This window comes from Vulpes vulpes, chromosome 11, assembly GCF_048418805.1.
Source record: "Vulpes vulpes isolate BD-2025 chromosome 11, VulVul3, whole genome shotgun sequence".
Lineage (NCBI taxonomy): Eukaryota > Metazoa > Chordata > Mammalia > Carnivora > Canidae > Vulpes > Vulpes vulpes.
The window spans coordinates 88,857,392-88,880,781 of record NC_132790.1 but is presented as its reverse complement, the minus strand read 5'-3'; the positions used below and the strand labels follow the sequence as shown (position 1 = coordinate 88,880,781).

General features: G+C 41.4%; 1 protein-coding gene across 2 annotated transcripts in view; it reads right to left on the bottom strand.

The window, feature by feature from the left end:
* Nucleotides 1-21,915, bottom strand: part of PLS1 (plastin 1) — a 103,427-nt gene extending 81,512 nt beyond the window's left edge. For both annotated transcript variants that reach the window (XR_011995295.1, XM_026018555.2), the window contains exon 1: nucleotides 21,464-21,915. The gene's annotated coding sequence lies outside the window, so the exon portion shown is untranslated. The remainder of the gene's footprint in view (nucleotides 1-21,463) is intronic.
* Between the last annotated feature and the right edge of the window lie 1,475 nt (nucleotides 21,916-23,390).

The window sequence follows — 23,390 nt, the reverse complement described above, 5'->3', positions numbered from 1 at the left end:
CAATTCAGTAACATGAAACAGAATAGACACAAACAGGAAACATAGAGCCCAGCCTCATTGAGTCCATGCTGATGACAAATGATAGTCAAATGGCCTGTAGCTGGGCTGTAGAAAAATTCATCAGAGACTAAAAACTTAATAAAATACAAATATATGAATAGTAAATTATAAACAATGATATTGTAAGGAATATCTATATAACACAATACCTATTCCATTATTTTCTTCTTATATATTTTAGTGTTCATTTCTTTGCCTCTCCTTTATTCTTTTTTTTTTTTTTTTTTTTGGCCTCTCCTTTATTCTTTAGAGGAAAGGTACGCAACGTTAATAGATGAGAAAAGAGAGATTTAAAGAAAGTCTTGATGCTTGCACCTGCTAAGCCTTCTCAGACTATAGTCCCCTAGAAAGGGCAGGATTATCGGTTGGGGGGAAATCCATTCTCCTATCTTATGTTTCCATGAGGGTCTGTTGTAAAAGCAGCACTTCTGGCCTTTTCTCTACATTCCTTTTTCATTCTCCCTAAGGAAGGGGGCACTGATTTATCTTACTGGTGAGATGTGTCTTGGGTCCATTGAAACTCCTCTACTGCAATGATTCTCTAACTTCAACAGAATCACAGGACGTTTGAGCCCCACATCTCAGAATCTCAGCTTCAGTTAATTTGGGTTAGAGACCACAGATCTACACTTCTAATAAGTTCTGAGGTAATGCTGGGTGCTGCTTGTGTGGGGACCATTCTTGGAGAACCCACTGCTATACTGAATGGGACCAAAGTGCTCAATGTCATTATCTTCACATGGCCTGCACTTTTTCTCTTTAGCAGGAGCTTGTCCTCAGGACACAAACTCTCCCTTCCTCCATCTGGTAAGCAACCCAAAGGCAACTATCTAGCAAGTCTGCCTGGAATGAGATGAAAAAAAGTTAAAATCTGGGGGAAAAAGGTATGAGGAAGACCACCTGGCCCCAGGCTGTAGTCATGGTCCAGTTGCATCAGGAATAAATTTGGTATTTTGAACTGTGACAGGCTTCTATTTCTCAATCAGTTTAGAGAATAAAGAGAATAGTATAAATCATCAGCTCCCAAAACCCAAGAGCATCCAACATTATGATAATGGGAATAACTAGGAATTCCAAAGGCTGTGCCCTCATTCTGGAAGCAAAGTGACAGTCTTGTCTAAGTCATAAAGTTGAAGCCAGAGGACATCAAGTGTGCATACTGAATAATGTTCCTGCCCTTGAAGTATATGTAGGTATCACCAAAGAGGTGCAAATGGAGAGAAGATATAAGGCCTCAGGAAATTCAGCCTAGATTGCTTCTCTGGGTACACCACCACCAACTGCTCAGACCAGGCTGTCTAGCTCAACAACTCCCTACCCACCCGCAGCTAAGCAAAGTCCCCTGGGACACTCCTTGGCCACCCCTTCTACCTTGGGTCTCGCAGCTCTGCTTCTATGCTATGTCCCGCAGATACTTTTGAGTCTCAGCTCTCAAATGACACCCTGGCTTCGAACCCTAATGTGTAACTAGTTTTGCCTCCTCTCTGCTCAGCCTCACTCAGCTCCTAGAGTCCTTAACAGGGATTAGCATCCCCAGGACTTCTTTCTGTAGGAGGGAAACCTGGAGAGCAAAAGGTTTTCCTTAAGAAGAACAGAAAATTAACATGCAATCTCTCAGCAAACAGAAAAAGAGAGAAAACCGTGAAACTCATGCCAGGTCTTGCAGGTCATCACCTCCCTGCTCCTGGGGTACCCATCTCAGGCCTTTTGTAACTACTTCTTTACCACCCTAAGAGGCTCTCCTGGCTACCAAGAGACAAAATGGCACCCAGGGGCTCCATCCTGCCTGGACACACGTCCCTTGTGGCTCATTAAGGGTCTTTTAAATTTGGGGGTGAACCTAGAAGTAGGGGATTAACATAAAATTCAGATTTCTATTTTCTCTTTTAAAATCAGGAGGCCTGGGGTGCCTGGGTGGCTCAGTTAAGTGTCTGCCTTCAGCTCAGGTCATGATCTCAGGGTCCTGGGATGGAGCCTCATGTCGGGCTCCCAGCTCAATGGGGAGCCTGATTCTCCCTCTTGCCCCTGCTCATGCTCTCTCTTGCTAACTCTCTCTCTAATAAGTAAAATCTTTAAAATAAATAAATAAATAAAACAAAATAAATCAGAGATCTAGCAACACTGAGCCCACATTTCTACATCGTAGCACTGGGCTAGGCCAGTGACAGCTGTGCCCTTTCAGCAGATGTAAACAGTTTGCCACAATCCTATGATTCCTAGCTACTCTCATTTCCCATACAGCATACTTAAATAAACGGTAGTTAAGCAAGAGCTCTACTACCTGCCATAAACTTCCTGAGCTACCCCTGAATTCAAACTATTAGGGCTATCCTGTTGACAGAAAAAGAGGTGTATTTTTTTTCCTCCTCAGTGGTGCTTGCTTCCATTCTCAGTCCCGAAGCCATAATTGTAGGAATCATAAACAAATGTACAAGTGCTTACCCCCAAAGTGGCCCAAACTCATGGAAGGTGATGAGAAACCCAATAAAGGGACTGGAAATAAAAAGGCAATCCCCTTTTCAACGTCTCTAGTTCCCTAAAAGATCAGCACTCGAGGAAGAAAAAGTAGCCATATCCTGTGTTGGTACAGGACAGAAATTCCATAATTAGAAGTAACCAAATATAGAAATTTATGGCACACTTAATTTTAGATTATATATAAAGCAAATACAATTTTATTGTTTTTGGAAAGACCATCGACTGGCAGCCCCTTTAATTTAGAAATAAATTAAAATTTATTTTATGCTCAGAAAAAAAAAAAAAGAAAGAAAGAGAGAAGCTAGACCACTGAGAACGGAGAATTACTACCTAGGAAATTATCATGGTGCAATATAAGTGTTCAAAGATCTTTCCTTGTCTTGAATCATCTTTTATTTGCATGTATATCCTGGTTGAAAGTCCTGCTAAGCCACCATCAACTGATAGAGGTATCACAGCCAGACACTTGCTCCAGAGTGGCACAAGTTTGGGTATCTCTTGATTCCTGGTCTTTGCCCAAAAGATTAGTGAGTTGGTGTCAAGGTGAATATTTGATTTTTAAAATCCTTCCCTTTCTCACTTCACTCCTTCCAAGGCCAACACTTAACTGGGAAAATAAAATGTATTGCAACTTCTCTACTTAAGACATTCTAGGACAAGAATGGATTCCATAGTCCTTTTCCTCCTGGTTCAACATAAAACAGATCCAAAAGTGAATCAGAAATGTTCAACAGTCTAGGGATCTTTCACAGGTTGTGCTCACTTTGGGATCTAACCTTTCCACTGATTCAGATGAACAATGCAAGGAGGGCTAAGGCTAAATCTATAGTAGAATGGTTGGCCCAGTGTGGTGACTAATAAGATCACTTGGGAATATAATTACAGAATCTTTCCACATAATGTGTCACATACATAAGCTTTATATACAAATATATATATACAAATATAAAGTATCTATATTATGATCTTTGAACTGGACACGAGGAAACAATTGTAAATCTGGCCTTGCCCAGATTCTCAGTGATGATTCAATTAGTTTAGAAAAGAACATCTCTTTTATCTAGAATTAGAATCTGAGCTGGTGATCTTTGCTCACAGACAGAAACAAGTTAAAATTAAATCAGTAAAAACTATTAGAACATTTGCTTCCTAAATGTTTCCTTTTGCAATTATATACTTGCTTCTTAGGAAAAATAATTTTTAAAAGATTTTATTTATTTATTCGTGAGAGACACAGAGAGAGGAAGAGACAGAAGCAGGCTCCTTGCAGGGAGCCCAGTGTGGGACTCAATCCCTGGACCAGGATCACGCTCTGAGCCAAAGGCAGATGCTCAACCACCGAGCCACCCAGGCGTCCAGAAAAATATTTTTTTAATTTTAGTTACCACTTCTATTTTCTTACACTATAATAATTTTAAACAAAAGGGCAGCCCCGGTGGTTCAGTGGTGTAGCGCCGCCTTCAGCCAGAGGCGTGATCTTGGAGACCCGGGATTCAGTCCCACATCAGGCTCCCTGCATGGAGCCTGCTTCTCCCTCTGCCTGTGTCTCTGCCTCTCTCTCTCTCTCTCTTTCTCTCTCATGAATAAATAAATAAATAAAATCTTAAAAAAAAAAACAGTTTAACTATTTTAGGGGCACCAGGGTGGCTCAGTCCATTGAGCATCCAATTCTTGGTTTCAGCTCATGATCTCAGAGTCATGGGACCGAGGCCCACATTGGGCTCCCTGCTCACTGTGGAGTCTGCTTGAGATTCTCTCCCTCTTCCTCTGCCCCTCCCTGTCATGTGCACACTTTCTCTCTCTCTCCAAAATAAATAAATCTTAAAAAAAACCCTCAATAAATATAAGCTTTAATCATCATCACCTGAAGTATTATAACACAAAAAAAACCTTAATTTTTTTCTTATAAGTTTTTCTTTATTCCCTTAGAAGATGCTGTCCTGAACATGAGAGACTCCTAACTCTGGGAAATGAACAAGGGGTAGTGGAAGGGGACGTGAGCGAAGGAATGGGGTGGCTGGGTGACAGGCACTGAGGGGGGCACTTGACAGGATAAGCACTGTTATACTATATGTTGGCAAATCGAACTCTAATAAAAAAATATACAAAAAAAAAAAAAAAAGATGCTGTCTTGATATCCACAAATGTATATCAAGTTGCTGAATCAGCCATACCTAAATTGTTAAAAATTTAGTTTATGGCAAAACTCATTTGGAATTCAGTATCAAGTAATTATCTCTAAATATTTCAGTATATTTTCCTCTTTCCTGGAGTTTTGGGGGTGGGGGGTTTGGGTTTAGGTTAGGGGTTTGTTATTACTGTTGTTTGGCAAACCAACCACTTATCTTGCCCTAAAGAAGTGAGGCAAAGACATTTGCTGTTCATTGAATTGCCATGTGCTTCCCTCTCACTTCCAGCAGGATCACATGATCAGTTCTAATCAATGGTTGTGAGTAGAAGTAATTTGTGTCAAACTAAGCCAAAGCAATTCGAAGCTAGTGTGTGAGCCTCTAGCTCCTCTTCCCCCTCGCCCATGGAAGTCCTGTGTTAAAACAGCAAAATCACAAAAATCACAGCAACTGGGATCTGAGTCATTCATTGCATATACAACAGCTGCTCTGGAGGACAGCCAATGCACACTGACATTTATGTGAATAAGAAATCAATGGAGATTTCAGGGTTATCTGTTGCTGCTTTATAGCCTATCCTATCTTAACTCATACAGAAAGTAATGACCAGAAAGAAACCTTGTATCAGTCTGTGATCGATCAACTTGGGCCACTTATAAGGATTAGCTGAATCAAGTAGGAAAATTTTCCAAAGCTTCCTCAGACCTTTTGTGCAACTTTATTATTTCATTTCAAGTGCATTTATAGATTATTACTACACCTACTTTTTAAAAAAATATTTTTTTATTCATGAGAGACACAGAGAGAGAGGCAGAGACATGGGCAGAGGAAGAAACAGACTCCCTGTGGGGAGCCCAATGCGGGACTTGATCCCAGGACCCTGGGATCACACCCTGAGCCAGAGGCAGATGCTCAATCGCCGAGCTACCCAGGTGCCCCAACACTTACTCTTTTCCAAAGTCTTTAAGACCAAATCCTCTATGCTACTCATTTATTAACAAACTCAAGATCTTGCTGAGACATACAATGAGCAATGTATATTAAGCAATGTCACCACTGATGAACGTTAGTTGAATATATTGTTCTGCTACATGGCAGTTTTCCTGTTTTATGCTCTCAGACTTCATTTCAGGAGACACATGTGGCAGTGGAGTTAGCAGGCCACAGACAGATAAGATGGCATAGTGACATGGGCAAAGCTGGCTCTCCTTTGTTAGCAATCCACAAGCGTGCTTTTAATTGGACTGATTTCAGTGGGGCCTTGAACAGAGAGAGATGCTATCTCCCCCAGCTGGCAGTAAAAATATCCAGGATGATAAGAACTAAGCCTATGTCCTTCAAAACATTCCTGATTTAAAACCTTTGGAAACTCTGGAACCTGGCCTGGACAACAGTAAGGTATAAACTTCAAATCTGAATTCAAATCTCAGCTCAACTACTGACAGTTGTGTGAGTCAGGCCACAAGACACAGCATCCTCCACCCTCAGTTCCCTGCCCCCTTCACAAGGCATCTGTCAGGATTACTGGAATTGATGGTGGTCAAATACTCACTATATGTTGTTCACTTGCTACCTCAGGACCATGGAATTATTTTTTTTTTAAGATTTATTTATTTATTTATTTATTTATGAGAGAGAGAGAGGCAGAGGCAGAGACACAGGAGGAGAGAGAAGCAGGCTCCATGCCGGGAGCCCGACGTGGGACTCGATCCCGGGACTCCAGGATCGGCCCTGGGCCAAAGGCAGGCACCAAACCGCTGAACCACCCAGGGATCCCCAGGACCATGGAATTCTTAAAGTCAATCTGAATTTCTATTAACTTCATGTTTTATGACAAGCAAAACATCATTCTTGTATACATTTAAAGCAATGAAAAATATGCCTTTGGCTTTACCCTTAGGTTAGATGACAGTCACAGTAATAAATTCTACTACTTTACCTGATCATCTTCCAGCGTGATCAAGTCCTTGCTAGAAAAAAATATCTTAAGTGTCTGTTCATTCTCCAGAGGGAACTGAATTTTTTTAATTCCTAAGAATTTCCTATCAGCCATATTTTTGCTGATTTCCAGTTCTCATCATGTAGTTTATACTCCAAGTAAACTGCTTCATGTAATACTTTTTTATACCAAAACCAATGTCAATGCAGCCTAATCACGAAAAGAAAAATCAAATTCCAACAGAAAGGCACCCTACAGGGGATCTCTGGGTGGCACAGCGGTTTAGTGCCTGCCTTCAGCCTGGGGCGTGATCCTAGAGTCCCAGGATCAAGTCCCACATCGGGCTCCATGCTTAGAACCTGCTTCTCCCTCTACCTGTGTCTCTGCCTCTCTCCCACTGTGTGTGTGTGTGTGTCTCATGAATAAATAAATAAGATCTTTAAAAAAAAAAAAAAAGGGCACCCTACAATGTACCTACTACTCAAAACTCTGAAAGTCATCAAAAACCAGGGCAGAGAAACTACCACAGCCAAGAGAAGCCTGAGAAATGTCAGCTAAACATAATATGTGCGTTATGTTGATGAGATCCTGGAATGAAACAGGACTTTCTGTAAAAACTAAGGAAATACAAATGAACTATAGACTTTAGTTAATAATAGTGTAACAACATTGATTCATTAATTATAACAAATGTACCACAGTAAAGTAAGATGTTAATAGGGTAAACTATTAATGTGGGTGCACATGAGAACTCTCTGTACTATGTAATTTCTCTGTAAATCTATACAAGATAAAGTTTATTAATTAAAAAAAATGTTACCATAAAAAAAAAATGTTACCATAATAACGTACCACTTTCACACCAAGATGGCCATAACCAAAAAGACAAATAGTAATTGCTGATGCAGATGTGGAGAAACTAGAAACTTCATACATTGCTGGTGGGATGTAAAATGATGCAGTCATAAAAAAATAAAATAACATAAAATTAAAAATGGTGCAGTTACATTGGAAAACAGCCTGGCCATTCCCCAAAATGTTAAACAAGTTACCATATGACCTAGCAATTCCATTTCTAGGTATATACCCAAGAGAATCGAAAACACACAACCTCCAAAAAACTTGTTCACAGCAGCAATATTCAGAATAGCCAAAAAGTAGTTAACAACTCAAATGCCCATCCACTGAGCAACAAATAAGATAGGATCCACACAATGGACTATTATTCAGTGATAAAGAGTGAAATTTTAATACTACAACATGGATGAACCTCAAAAACATTATGCTAAGTGAAATAAGCTAGACATAAAAGGCCACATAATGGATGATTCCATTTATATGAAATTTCAAGAATATGTACATCTATAGGGACACAAAGTAGATTTGGCATTGCCTAAATAGGGGGTGGGTAGGAAATGAGTGTTAATGGATACAGGATGATAAATATATATATATATATATATATATATAAAACGGACTTACAGTTAAATAAGTAATTTGAATGGATGTGAATTATACCTCAATAAAACTGTTATTTTATTTTTTTCAAAGATTTACATATTTGAGAGAGAAAAAAAAAAACACAGAGGGAGAGGAAGAAGCAGACTCCCCACTGAACAGGGAGCTCAATGTGGGGCTTAATCCCAGGACCCTGAGACTGTGACCTGAGCCAAAGGCAGACATTTAACCAACAGAGCCATCCAGGCACCCCAAAGCTGTTATTTCAAAAAATAGTCATCATGTGCACAAAAAACACTGATAGAACACTGTTTAATCCTATTCAAGGCAAAGATTTTGACAATGTCTGTTTAATATGAAACCGTTCATTTCCCCGAGAAGTCCTACTGCTTGATTTTGTAATACCCTTAGTATAATGCCTAAGGGCATAACATAACTGAAAGAACCTGTGCACACAAAAGCCATGAGTGAGCCTTCTTAGATTAAATGAGCAACATATGGGATCCCTGGGTGGCGCAGCGGTTTGGCGCCTGCCTTTGGCCCAGGGCACGATCCTGGAGACCCGGGATCGAATCCCACGTCGGGCTCCCGGTGCATGGAGCCTGCTTCTCCCTCTGCCTGTGTCTCTGCCTCTCTCCCTCTAATCTCTCTGTGACTATCATAAATAAATAAAAATTTAAAAAAAAAATGAGCAACATATATAACATAAGGCCTCCCTAAAGAGTGCCTGAAATGTGAAATAGGATGCAAAAGAATATTTCCACTGATATTTAATAATAAAATAACTTGCAAAAATGAGCATCATGGTATACTGCTTTAGTACACTTCCTCAGAATGTCGTCATTTTCTCTGAATTATTAGAAAATTAGAATGTTTTCATTTCTCCGGTTACTTATTGTCCTAGTCCTATGAGAAATTTAATACTAACCTTGCAGAAAACTTCAATTAAGGCTTGGTCTCCCACAGCACAATACATATCACATGGGTAGAATATAACTCAGTAAAAATTAGCAGGGTGAATTTTCTTTATCTGACACATTTCAGATGTATATTAACAGGCAATAATTTTCAAAATGAAACTATTTTATTCAAATTGAAAAAGGTGAATTTTTGCTCATATTAATCCAGCCTAATTTCATGAATCAAGAACTGAATCACAGTTGACCCTTGAACAACAAGGCTTGAATTCTGTGGTCCACTTATATGTAGATTTTTTTTCCAATACAGTACAATATTGTAAATGTGTTTTTCTTCCTTATAATTTTCTTAATATTTTTTCTCTATCTTATTATACTGTAAGAATACAGTTTTATACATATAACTCTCCAGTAAGGCTTTTATTTTATCAGTAAGGTTTCCGGTCAACAGTAGGCTATCAATAGCAAAGTTTTTGAGGGATCCCTGGGTGGCACAGGTTTAGCGCCTGCCTTTGGCCCAGGGCATGATCCTGGAGACCCGGGATTGAATCCCACGTCGGGCTCCCTGTATGGAGCCTGCTTCTCCCTTTGCCTGTGTCTCTGCCTCTCTCTCTCTCTCTCTCTCTCTCTCTCTCTCTCTGTGACTATCATGAATAAATAAATAAAATCTTTAAAAAAAAAGTTTTTGAGGATTCAGAAGTTATACATGGATTTTTCACTGCAGAGGCAAATAGGGAGAGGTAAGCATCCCTAACCTCTATGATGTTCAAGGGTCAATTGTACTGCTAATGTTGACAGACTGTGAAACCTAAGGCAGAATAAAATTACTTTCAGGTCTTGTTTCATTTAACTGCATGAAAAACAAGTATCCAAACCTCTAGCAGATCAGTGTATTAATACACATTTCTCCAAACATCTCTATAAGCTACTCTTCTAATCTGATTCCTCTTAAAACAATAGAAAATACTTTGAGGGGAATATAACCTCAATATATATGTGTTAGTTTATTTCAGAGGTGAAATCAGTTGTACATACATTATCGACATGTAAAATATTATTAAATATTATTTAATTCATTTCTGGAATTAGTTTAGAATGCATGTGAATCCACAAAGATCCTTGTACTTTGAACTCAGCAATGTAACTATGTCTACAGCTACATTGGATAAGGCTGGGTTATCTCTCAAGATTCACTGTCAGGGGATTAGCAGTCTAAAAAAAAATAAGGCACCAGGGGGCACGTGGCTGGCTCAGTAGAGTACGCGATTCTTGATCTTGGGATCATGAGTTTGAGCCCAACATTGGGTACAGAGCTTGCTTGCATACATAAAATAAGGCACCATGGGTCTTTAGTCTCTACAAGCAAGTAGAAGCTAGAAAGTATTAGGTATGTGACAGAGTGGAGGTGGGCATAGATTCATCCATTCATTAATTTTTTTTACTATACTCATTCAACAATTGAACAACTTATCAAGTTCCTACTATGCATCAGGCAATGGGGATACAAAGTTAGAAAAGATACAATCTTGCCTTGAAGAACTCTCACAGGGGGAGGGGGAGGAGCAGCAGTAGCTCATACTCTCCATGGCCATTTACATCTGTGGCCCCAAGAACTTCAAATAAGTCTTAGTGTTATTAAATTTAAAAAAAAAAAAGTTACATTCGTTTTTTAAAGTTTTTATTTATTCATTCAAGTAATCTCTATGCCCAATATGGGGCTCAAACTCAAGACCCTGACATCAAGCATCCCATGCTCCTCCAACTAACCCAGCCAAGCGCCCCTATTAGAAGACTTTAATCTAAAATGTATATGGTACCTTTCAATTTAACTATATGATCTTATTTAATCCACAGCAAAAAAGAACAACCACAACAAAACATAAACCACTGCCACTGCCAAGGTGCAGATAGGCTGCATGACTTTCCCACCCACTGAATCTCGTAGCTGCGGATCATGGGCAAAGGGAAGTCAGTAGCTTTGTCTCACTCACTCACTATGCTGCCTCTTTTATGGGTCAGCTAGCAAGTGCTAACACCAGGGTGGCAACTTCTACTTACAAATCCACTGTTTTTTGCTTTTCCCACCACACTGTAGTTGTCAACACAGGATACTTTTTAGGGGATACACACAGAAGATGCTCAAAATCCCCAATGAGACACAAATGTTTGTGGGCATCCCCCAGAAAGATGAACAGAAGTGACCTCCTGGCCTTAGTGCCCTTTAATCTCCAGACATAAGCTCTTCTAAACTGGCACTAAACCTGGAGACATTGCCCCATTTATAGCTAAAGCAATTATGAAGAGATGCCACACTGTCATTCACCCTCACCTTTGTACTCTTTCAGTACTTGGGAGTCAGCTTGAAAGTATCTGCTTAAGACTCCATACTTATATTCTTAACCATAACTTTTGAATTCGTCTTCCCAGAACAATCCAGAACAAGTACTACGATCACTAGACCTAGAATTTTTTGTCTCATTTTTATCATTTGTCTCTCAAAAATTGAAACTACTTGTCCTTTAACATTTTACATATTTTTAAAAGACACTGAAGCCTTTAATGATAGATTAATTTCTGCAAATCCAAAAGATGACTGAAATGCATATATTAAAATCAGAGCCAGGGAAAAGCATTTTAGATGTTTATCCAAGAGAGTATGAACTTTAGATAAAGGCACTGTAAGAAATAGGGTTCCTCCTTTTCTCATGTGTTTGGGGGTTTGGAGGGAACTGACGATCAGACTAGGCCAAGATAAGCCTATGATAACTCAACACTGCCTACAGTATAAAGCCTGCAATCTCCTAGTCAAAATGCTCCACAACCTTCCCTACTGCCTTTCCAGTCTTATCTCCCTGCACTTCTCTAAAATGAACCAGAGTTCTCATCCCTGGCTGAACCTGCGTTTCCCTGCCACACCTCCATTCTGAGGTTCAGTTGCCCCATTGTCTGGAACACCTCTTCCTCTCCCTGCTGACCACTCTGCCTGGTGAGCATCTGCCATCCTCCAATGCCTACCTACTTCAAATGCCCCTCCTCCATTACTCGCTTTATGTAGACAAATGCTCCCTCATTTCAGATGGCTTACAAAGATGCACAAGACATCAGAGGATAGCATTAATCATCATTCTCTCAACTCTTGTCCTGCCTGCCCTGTTACAATGGGAAGTGAGCCTTCCTCCAACTCAGTCCCATTACTCTTGGTTTCTATCATTCCCATAGCACGTGGCACCAACGGCCCTGTACTGGAGCCATGCATCTTAAGCCTCCTATAAAAGTACTCGTTTTCTGAGGTCAGGGAAGGAACATTTCTGCCATTGTGTACGCCTTACCACTTAGCTCAGAGCTTACAAACTATTCCAAAAATACTTGAATAAAGTTTAACATGATATCCAGAGTAACAAAAATAAAATCCAATTATATACCCCATAAATATACTAATCATTCATACTTGGTTTGGGGTCAGCTCCTAAAATCATCTAGCTGATGTTGGCTGTTCGGCTTTCCATGGGTGGAATGGCTATGCTATACTGACTAAACAGCAGTTATTTAAAAATATGTACTATAAGAAGAGGACTGATTTCTTGGGAGAACTAGGGGGGTGGGGTATAGAGTGGATAAGGAACTTCCAGGAAACAGGAAGGGGCCCAAGGCAACAACCACCTGGTAAATGAGACTAATTAAAAAACAAAACAATGGAGTGCCTGGCTGGCTCAGTCAGTAGAATATGGGACTCCTGATCTTGGGGTCATGAGTTCAAGTGCCATGTTGGGTATAGAGATTACTTTAAAAAATAAACTTAAAATAAATAAATAAATAAATAAATAAACTAACTTAGAAAACAACAGCAACAAAAAACCTGAGACATCAATTTTGTGAAGGTAGTATAGTTTCAAAAGAAAACAATTTTTTTCCAAGCTCATCTGTCACATACACCCTTTATTCTAGGCCACTGTTTCTCAAAGTGTGGTTCCCAGATCAGCAGTTGCCTTGGCCTCACCTGGGAACTTGCTGAATTGAAGTTCTTCAGCCCCATCCCAGACCTAAAGATGAGAAACTCTGCAGCTGGGACCTAGCGATCCATTTTTCAACAAGCTCTCCAGGTGATTCTTACACGTGCACAAGTTTTAGAATACACTTAAATACCTGCAGCTTCCTGAACAGGCCAGCTCTTTCTTGTCTCCATGCTTTTGCTTCTGTCCCTTCTCCAAAGAATGCTTTTTCCTCCATCTATTCTCTGTACACTGAACTCGTGTTTTCAAGGCTCAGCTCAAAAGTCTTGACACCTTCCTCAACCCCCTGAGCAGAATTAACTGCTCTCGACTTGGGCTCCCCCAAAGCTTCATTCAGCCCTTCCTCCTGGTGCTTACTCTTGTCCCAAGCTGCCATATGTCTGCCTCCTCCCTCTGACTACGAAAGCATGAATACAGGGACATGTCTCCCTCACAGCCGTGCCCCCAACTCACTTCCCTTTATTCAACTGCAGCCCTCTGATTGTACAGAGGAAAGAAAATTATTCTTCTGCAACAACCCTCTGATTGACAATGAGAATAATGCTGAGAGGCATCCAACTCCTCTGGCCCTAATGGAGATTAATAAATATCTTATCCATCGAGATCTGAAGTTGAGGGGACAGTTGTTGAAGGCACCTCTGACAATGGAGAAATTCCTTAAAGAGCTCCAGAGTCAAAGCTTAGCTACAAACATACTTAGGATTTTATAAAAACCAAATATAAAATTGAAATTATTCCCTCTGATCAGTAAAAGAATATGAATTGATTGGATGAGCACCAGATTTGGAGCTAGTCCGAAGCTCCAAGAGGACTGGGACCGTGTATCTGTCTTGGCTATCACTATGGTCCCAATGCTGAGCCCTGAAATTTTGTCATATGCTGAAATTAGAATATATATGTGACTTCCATCCCTGTCCCTTCCAACTAGGTAACCTTAAACAGATAAGTCATTCTCAAAGTCTTGGCTATTTATCAGTGAAAGGCGACAAGGTCAGAAAATTATAACTATCAATAGATACCTTAACTCCTTACCTTATAGCTTACTAATTGCTTTCACATTCATTGTCTTGTTTGATCATTAAACATACAGCTAATGAGGAGGAGACTTTGACTTCCCATCCATGCTCTGGATCATAGGCCAACTGATTTCAGATATCTAAACTTTAAATTACCTAGCTCATTTTGATTGACCATTACTCAATCAGAGATTCTCAGACTACCTTTTTCCATTGATGGTGATCTTTAACTTGGGCTGTTTGAGGATAAGGATAGGGATAAGGCAAATTGCTATTAATGTAATTTTTCCAAAATTAATTCACTTGCATGACAACTTTGCCAAAAAAAATATCATTGAATTTATGTGAGCTGTGTTTCACGGCTGGCACCTTACTGACCCAATAACACTTAAACTCTGCAAGAACTGGCCCACTCTTAAAAACACCATCTGGACCAAAAAAGTGTCCCAATGAACCTAAAGCTGAGGAGAGAGGAAGGAAAAGGGAGAGAATATGCTGAGAAAGCCTTCAGATGAAAGAATTCAGGAGTCTGAGAAATTTGGGTTTGTTCCCAAAGGTTATAAATACTAACTTGGTATCGAGCTACAGGTTCAATTATGTACTAACTTGGTACTGTATTCCCACCAAATTATTGATGAATAGCATTAAAACCTAAGCAGAGACTCATTTATCAAACCTCAAAATTCTAGTTTGCATTGATTTTTATCTATAAACAGTACTCTTTGAGTATATATCATCAAGGACAAAAAAAAAAAAAAAAAGAAACCAATATAGCTACAAAGGATGGCATTGAAGATGACAAAGTGAAATGAAACAAAAAGTCTTCTTGTGTCTTTGATCATTCACTGTAAGTGAGTCAGTGCTGAACCTGCTTTTCTTTTATTTCAACAATTTAATCTAGATTCTGAGCATCAGCTATGGGAACAATGTGTGAATACAGCCAGTACTTTCTAAGGCATTCAAATTGCTTGATCAACATCAGTTTTAGCTCACAGATTGTCATGCATCACTTTGGATTTTACAATTGTGATCCATGGGGTAGGTTTACTCTTTTATTCATAGAGTGCAGAGGGCCCCACATGGGAATTCACTGTACGGAAGAAGGTTTAGACAAGTACACCTTGGTCCAAGGCTGAATTACCAGGACTGCTCCTTTTACGCATATTTACCAATGTTTCAAACTCAAATTCTATTTTGACGGCACTGCTAAAATCCCATTTTTTGGTTCTCCAACAAATTGAAGGGGATTTCATCATTTCTTAAGTTTCAAAAAATGTGTTATTTCCTTGATCTTTAAACAATTTGAGTTTCTCAATAATAAATGTCAACCATTCCCCCAAAAACCTTTTGCTTTTTATCATGACAAAAGTCCCCCCACAAACCTTCCATATTACAAAGACATCCATCCACCTTATTATAGGAAAAGATAGTTTCACATGTTTCCTCTGTGGTTGGCTTGGGTTTTATGAAGAAGGCATGTCTGTGTGCAGTGAGTTATCATCCAAATATTCTTGTACCTTTATAGTTCTGAATTGCTTAAAAACAAATAACAAAAATTTAGTTTCTTATCAAGTCTAAAGTCACCTCACAACTGGACTTTGTGGGCAAATTAGCTCTAACTCTTCTAAAAAATAAAATACTTTCTGATATGAGGCGCCTGGATAGCTCAATTGGTTGTCTACTCTTGATTTCAGCTCAGGTCATGATCCCAGGGTTCTGAGATAGAGCCCCACATTTGGTTCCATGTTGGCACAGAGTCTGCTTGTCCCTCTCCCTCCCCCCATTTGTGCACGCTCAAATAAACAAAATATTTTTAAAATAAAAACTTTCTGATAAAACAAGTGTTTTAAACAAGAAACTCCCCTAATCATCACTCTAGCACACACCCTGTACCCACAGTGTTATTAAAAAGCAATTTGCCTTTACAGAAGCCATGCTACACACTTCTCACCAAAAACAGCCAAGAAGTACTTTGAGGCACAGGAGTAGGGAAAAGAAGACAACCAAAGCTGACACAGCCTGATGTCTCATGATCTTTTATATCAGCAAAATTTCTAGCAATCAAACTTGCATAGCCATTTTATAACCTATAAACCTACATGCAGTACAAAGGCCTCTTTCACTTTTTCCCTGATTTTCATCATCATCCAGAAGAAAATGTGGATTTGGATCTTTGTTCAGGGACAAAGCAGGGTGGTAATGATGAGTTCTTGGATGTTGAGAGGAGTTGAAATGAGTAGCGGCCAGAAGCTAGCAACCTTTCCTTTTATACCCAGTGCCCATGCCCTGGGAAAGCACAGAACCAGAAGATGAAGAGAACCATGGAAACAGGACTCAGCCTGGGGAGGGGAAGAACACTCTCAGCTGGATTCCATTTTGAAACTCCCAAAAGGGAGAACTTAAGTTCATCAAGGAAGTGGATGGGAGGCAATTTCTCAAGGACAACTCACTGGTCAAATCTGGGGGCTGTCAGTCCTGACTCTAAATTATTTGTTTCTAACCTGGGTATTTCCCTGAGGTCTCCACCTCCAACTGCAACAAGTTCCCACGGACTTCAGAACTCACTGATCTTGAGGATCCCAGAAGAATGTGTTCAGGTCTGGATTGTTCCTGAAGGTTCTGACCATGGTTCAAAGACCTGAGATCAAGATAAGGATCAGGATCCACAGATATTCCAGGAGCTTCTAGTAGTAGATCCTGCCACCCCAGGAGGAAAAAATTCTTACAAACATGGTCACCCGAGAGTCCTTAAGCTCATATACCAGTGAGTTTCATGCACCCCCAACCCAGAGGCATCTCCTGGATCACTGCACCAACTCACCTCCATCACCCCTGCTCTGCCCCATGAAAGATAATAGGAGCTGAACAGAAATAGCTTTATGGTGCACCCAGAGAAAGAGTTGCTGATTGCCTCCACGGATGTTTTGAGGGTAAAAAAGGAGAGAAAGACTAAGTGGAGTAATTTTTAAAAACAAAAGCCGAAAAGATTCACCACTGTTGTTTTGTTTCTCGATTAAAGTCTGGCTCATAGAATGTTGAGAGTTTCACCAGCTAAAATCTGTGGCCATTCTAAGCACCTGTTAGGGTTACCACAGAAAAAGCTTTGTATTTTGTTAAGATATTTAAGTTATTTGAGCTCTCCATGCCTGAAGACAGGCAGGCCTGGGATCAAAGCTCAGCTCAAAGCTTGTCAATGGTATTACCTCAGAAATGTGACTTTATCTAAGTCTCAGTTTTCTCATCTGTAAAATGGGAATAATAATTGCACCAATCTCATAGGATGGTTTATAAAGACGCAATGATAATTCTGCTTTTAATGTGTTTAGTACAGTGTCTGGTCCATGGAAAACATTCTATAATACTAGTTACTAACATTATCATTATTATTTTGAGAAAGATTTAGAATACAGTCATTTTATACTAATTTTGTGATATATAACTCTAGAATGTAATATCTGGATATTTTTTAAGTGTATGAGACATTAACTTCAACATACTATCTGATTTGCATTTGGCTGTCCAACCAATTTTGTCTAAAGTCATAATACAAAAAAATAGGTAATCCCTCTATATCTAGCCAATCCTTCCCCTGCCCCTGGTAAACCATCTCTCAAGCTCTGTCTCTCCTTTTGTTTTTTTTTTTTGTTTGTTTGTTTTTTTTAAGATTTTATTTATTTATTCATGAGAATACACAGAGAGGAGGGAGAGAGAGGCAGAGACACAGGCAGAGGGAGAAGCAGGCTCCATTCAGAAAGCCCGACGTGGGACTCGATCCCGGGTCTCCAGGATCACACCCTGGGCTGCAGGCGGCACTAAACCGCTGAGCCACCAGGGCTGCCCCTGTCTCTCCTTTTGAACCACTCTCTCTCCTTGGGCCTTTTACAGGAATAAGCATCACTACCAGCTGAAGCTGATGGTCAACTACCTTGTGAATGTCAGCGTAAAAGATGTGCTGTCAACAGCTTCCTCACTGCTGTGTGCAGCCCAATGAAAAGGCTGTGTTTTTTTTTTTAAGGTTTTATTTATTTATTCATGACAGACACACAGAGAGAGAGAGAGAGAGAGAGAGAGAGAGGCAGAGACACAGGCAGAGGGAGAAGCAGGCTCCCAGTAGGGAGCTCGACGTGGGACTCCATCCCGATCTGGGTCTCCAGGATCACGCCCTGGGCTGAAGGCAGCACTAAACCACTGAGCCACCCCAGCTGCCCAAGGCTGTGTTTTGATTTGCAAAACAGCTATTTGCAACATCTGTTCCAAGTAAACAGATATTTCAAACCACCTCCTAAACTGATTTTGGGTTCCGAAGAACTGCCTTCTTATTTTTCCAAGTAGAGAGTCTGATCACAATTCTCTCTCAATCTTACCCCCACAACCATTGCTCTCCACCTCCTGGTAGTGTAAAATATATCTCCCAAAGACACTCTCAGCACAAGAATTTTGGGTTCCCCTTTTTATGTCTTCTGCCCCAGAAGCTGGGCCACCATGTTCTCTCCAGACTCCTCCACAACTCCATCATCTGCAGATTCCCAGGACTGCAGCCTCACCCGTCCTCACTCTGTGCACTCAACTTGGAAATGGCCAGTCATCCCTTGTGTCTCATCTCTTCCAATAACACAGACCTCCTCCCCTTGGCCACCAAATTCCCTCCTTTTGATTGGTTTCTGAGGGTTTTTGATCCACAGAACATTTCGAACTGTAGTGCTCTGTTGCCAACTCAAATTAATCTTGAGGCCAATAACCTCAAAAAGTTAGAATTAATGAAACAAGCAAGTAAGTGAGGAGACCTGAATAGAGGCTCTGGCTTCAGCACTAACTAGCTTAGTTAAGCATAACTCAGTTCCTCTTTTTATAATGAGGGAATGGTCAGGATAAAGTACTACCTGATAGCTCTAAGATCCTAAATGCCCACCTTTCCCATGTCAAGAAATATGTATTCATACAATAACTATTGAGCATCTAATACTGCAAAGCTACATGCCTAGCATCGTGAAGGGTTAAAGATCATCCCCCTAAAAGCTTATCATCTAATATGGGAAATAACCATATCAATAATTTTAAGAAACAGAAAAAGATAATGTCACAATTGGAGGCATTTATATGATAAAAATATTACAAGCCCATTACCAACACACTAAGCCCGAAACTCCTATGCATCTTGTTTTTTACCAAAAGCTTTTTCCTTTTCCTTGACATCATTTCTTAAATCTGTGCTTTCCACTCTGCACTTGAGTCACATGCTTAAATACAGGCCTGGACAACCTTTCCCTATTATGATTTTACCCTTTCCCCAGCACTTCCCAAACTGACCTACGAGCTCTCGTCAAAATATGAGAATCACTCCATTAGCCTGGTTTGACTTGGCCACTGTCCTGCTATAGCTCTAAGGTGGCCTCCCCCGTATTACATAATATCCACATCAAATCCCTTTATAGAGGCTCAGTTAAGCTCCCAACTCTTGGTTTCGGCACAGGTCATCATCTCAGGGTCAAAGAATCGAGCCCTACATTCAGCCCTGTGCTCAGTCTACTTGAGATGGTCTCCCTCTCCCTCCTTTCCTGCCCCTCCTCCTGCTCTCACTCTCTCTCTCAAAATAAATACTTAAATTCTTAAAAAGAAAACAAATCCCTTTACAAAATGGTCTGTAATTCACCTCCCTCCCACGAACAGTGGCTGAGAACATGCTTAGTGCTGGATGGGATGTCTAAGTCATAGGCTTTAAGCTCTAAGAGCCTACAAACTGGTCAGGAAGTTGGGACACATCCTAAAATACTACTGTATCATAGAGGGGTACTAAAGATGAGGGGGATATTAGTGGCACAGAAAATCGTAATAAATGCTGAGGGATTTAGAAGAGGGAGAGCTACTTTCTGGCTACAGTAATCAAGGAAGGCTTCAAGAAGAGATCACACCTGAGTTACACCCTGCAGTGCGGGCAGGACTTCAGGGAAGGAGGCAAAAAGGCATTCTGAGCCAAAGACCCAATGTGACTAAGGCAAGAAATCAGCAAATTGTGAGGTGGGGCTTGAGTGTGAGGGCACTTTTTGAAAGATGTTTACAAGGCACTATCAAGCTGAGTAACAGGAATGACTAATTTTCTGCTTAAACCAGGCAGTATAAGAGGGTAGAAGAGAAAAATAAAGTTTAATAATCTACTCCCCCCCGCCAAAAAAAATAATAATCTCCTGAAACAGTGAAGAGAGTATTATCAAGGGATGGTAAAAAGAGCCCTAAAATCAGAAAACCTGGGCCCTAGGCCCAGCTTTGCCAAGGAGGGGCTCCAGCAGCCACAGCAAGTCATTTAACCTCATTGGTCTCAGTTTTCTCATTTGTAAACTGAAGCAGCTGAACTGGTTGACCTCGAAGGTCTCTAATAGTCCAAAACTAAACCAACTGTATATTATTTCTGCCATTAAAACATTCATCATGGGAAGGGGAGAGGGTGGAGGGAAACGCAGGTATCCATATTCCCTTTCCATATAGGTTTCTCTTCCTGAACTAAGACTTTTTCCTAAACTCATTAATTCTATATACATGCCTCCCACATGATAAATTTAACACTTTACCTAAATAATGTTCAGTGTGTCCCCCCTGGCCTAAAATCTTAGGACTCACAAGTTATCCAAGAAATTTGTGCAGCACAGCCTTAGCCTCCTACAAGTGTACTCAATACCAAAGCCCCAGGGTAAAATATCTGTGTATGAGCTTTAAGATGTGACCAGGTAAATAAAGGACAGAAAAGTGAGAACTCTTGTTAACTAAAAGATCGCTTTAACAGCACCAAACGAAGCCTGAAATAAACAGTAATGTAGAAAAAGTACGGGGCGGGGGGGAGGGGGGTGGAAATCTTACATTTTATAAAGTTTCTACTTTAAAATGCAGCTGAAAGAAATAAAATACAGCTGAAATGCTTAAGGTGTTTGGCACTGAAATTCGCTGAAAGTTGACATTTTTTTATGCCGCATCCAGAGCCCCCCTGCTCCAGGAAGGCACCAAAACCAGAAACCACGGGTTTGATTTCACCCCAGCACTATTGATCCTATGCACCAAAAAACCAAAAGCAAATAAAAAAAAAAAAAAAATCACTCACAAAATTCAAGTGAAACAAGCTGGATCAGAAAGCCTCGCCAGCAGCCACCCAAAGTTTAAAAGCGACAGAGGCATATACAGAAAAGTTACCAAAATGCCTAACTTCAAGCAGGGAATCGCAATTCAGGTGTCAGGTGTAAGCAGCATAAATGCACAACGTACGCCCTGCCCGCGCTCGCCGCTGCGGGGACCGGCAGGTGCACCTGGGAGGGCTGAGGGCGCCGCGCTGCACAGCCTCTCCCGCGAGGGGAACCGGGGGGACCCCCCCCCCCCAGCCTCGAGCCGCCGCGCGCCAGCGAAGACGTGACCCTCGGTTCTCTGCCCCCCGTTCCAGCCCGCCTCTCTCGAGCCCCACCGCCGCGCCCCGTACCTGCCGCAGCCGCCGAGCCCCCAGCTCCCGCTCGGGATCCAAGCACCCCAGCTCCGGGCTGCGGACACCTCTCGGCGGCCGCCCAGCTGCTGCGCTCGCGCCACTGCGCATGCCCGGCCGGCACCCCGGCCAGCCGACTCGGAATCCACTCGCCGGGGTTTAGCTGCGGCTCCGAGGGGAGCGGACCCGAGCCCGGGAGCCCGCCCGCGGCCGGGGAAGGCGGGCGGGTTGCGGTTGCGGGGAGAGGCGGGCGCGCGCTGCGGCAACCTCCTCCCGGGCGCCCGGTTACGCAGGGCGTCCCCTCCTCCACGCACCGGCCGGGATGAGCTCGGAGGATGGTCCTCAAACCCGAGCACGGAGCAGAGCCACCTGGAGGGCTTGTTACAACAGATCCCTTGGGCAGCCCGGGTGGCTCAGCGGTTTAGCTCCGCCTTCGGTCCAGGGCGTGATCCTGGAGACGCGGGATCGAGTCCCACATCGGGCTCCCTGGAGACCCCGGATCGAGTCCCTGGAGACCCCAGATCGAGTCCCATATCGGGCTCCCTGCATGGAGCCTGCTTCTCCCTCTGCCTGTGTCTCTGCCTCTCTCTCTGTGTGTGTCTCTCATGAATAAGTAAAATCTTAAAAAAAAAAAAAAAAAACCCACAGACCCCACATCCAGAGTTTCAGATTCAGTGGGGCCCCACAGCCCTTTCTGACCCTTTCTCAGGGGAAACTGATGCTACTAGTCCTCGTACCACACTTTGCGAACCCTTGGTCCAGAGAAAAGATATTTAGTATTAAAAGAGGAAAGTTTTCCCACACACCCCCCCCCCGCCCTCCTTTAGGATTTCACATAACACTTCCCCTACATTTAACAACCACACCTACTTTAAAAATAAATAAATAAATACAGCTCACGCTCAAACAAAGGTGGGACATTTGAGTCAGGTAAATGGAATGCAGCCTCGGGAGGGAGTTCCCGAACACTTTGCCCGCAGCATAATCTATAGCTGTGGTTCCTCCAGCTCTGTCCCTGCAACAGGAGGGGGTGGGGTCCCTATTTTGCTGCCTCTTTAACTCAAGTCCCCGTGTGCTCCCTTAGTGTCTAGTGCAGTACTGGGTACAGAGTAGGTACCCAAGAAATCCTGAAATGGTATCAGTAGGCCCAGAGAGATGAAGAAGAAAGAAGGATGTGATTTGTGATCTCAGGGTCATGAAATCAAGCCCTGCTTCAGCCTCTCTGACCCTCCTCTTTCTCTCTCTCTCTTTCCTCTGAAATAAAAATAAAATAAATCTTTTTTAAAAAACCAGAAATATACAACCAGGGCATAATAATTATAAAGCAGACCATTATCTGGTAAACTGATTATATCTCTAACTATAAGCAATAAAGTTTTCAAACTGTGGTTCCAGGACCCTGGGGTGTCATGGAGGCGACAAATAATCAGGGCTCTGGGTCAAGGACCCCACTGTTACTTCCCACACTGTTACTTCCACACTGGAGTATTCCCCGAGATTTTATTATAAAAGAGTTCCACTGATAATTAAAAGGGCAATAGTTTGAAAGCAACAGAAGTAATGGCATCAGGTAGGAAGAATTCACAAAGAGAAGATGCTATATTTAATGGGCACAAGTATTCTGGTCATCAAAGATATACACTCTAGTTATAATACCATATGTTCCAGTTTTTTGGTAATAGTCCCAATTTTAAATATTTATCACGTGAATTTATGCCCAATCATGTGTTCAAACTGTTGGGTGAAAAAATAAAATCACCAACATCAGTTGAAATAGGGATAATTTTCTGCATCTCCTACAGTTTATATAAAATATGAGTAATATATTAATATTAATACCAACATAGCTAAGAGTTATTCTGATCCTAGTATGTAATAGCCACTCTTTTAAGCATTTCTTGTTGTTTTCTCATTGACTATCCATGAC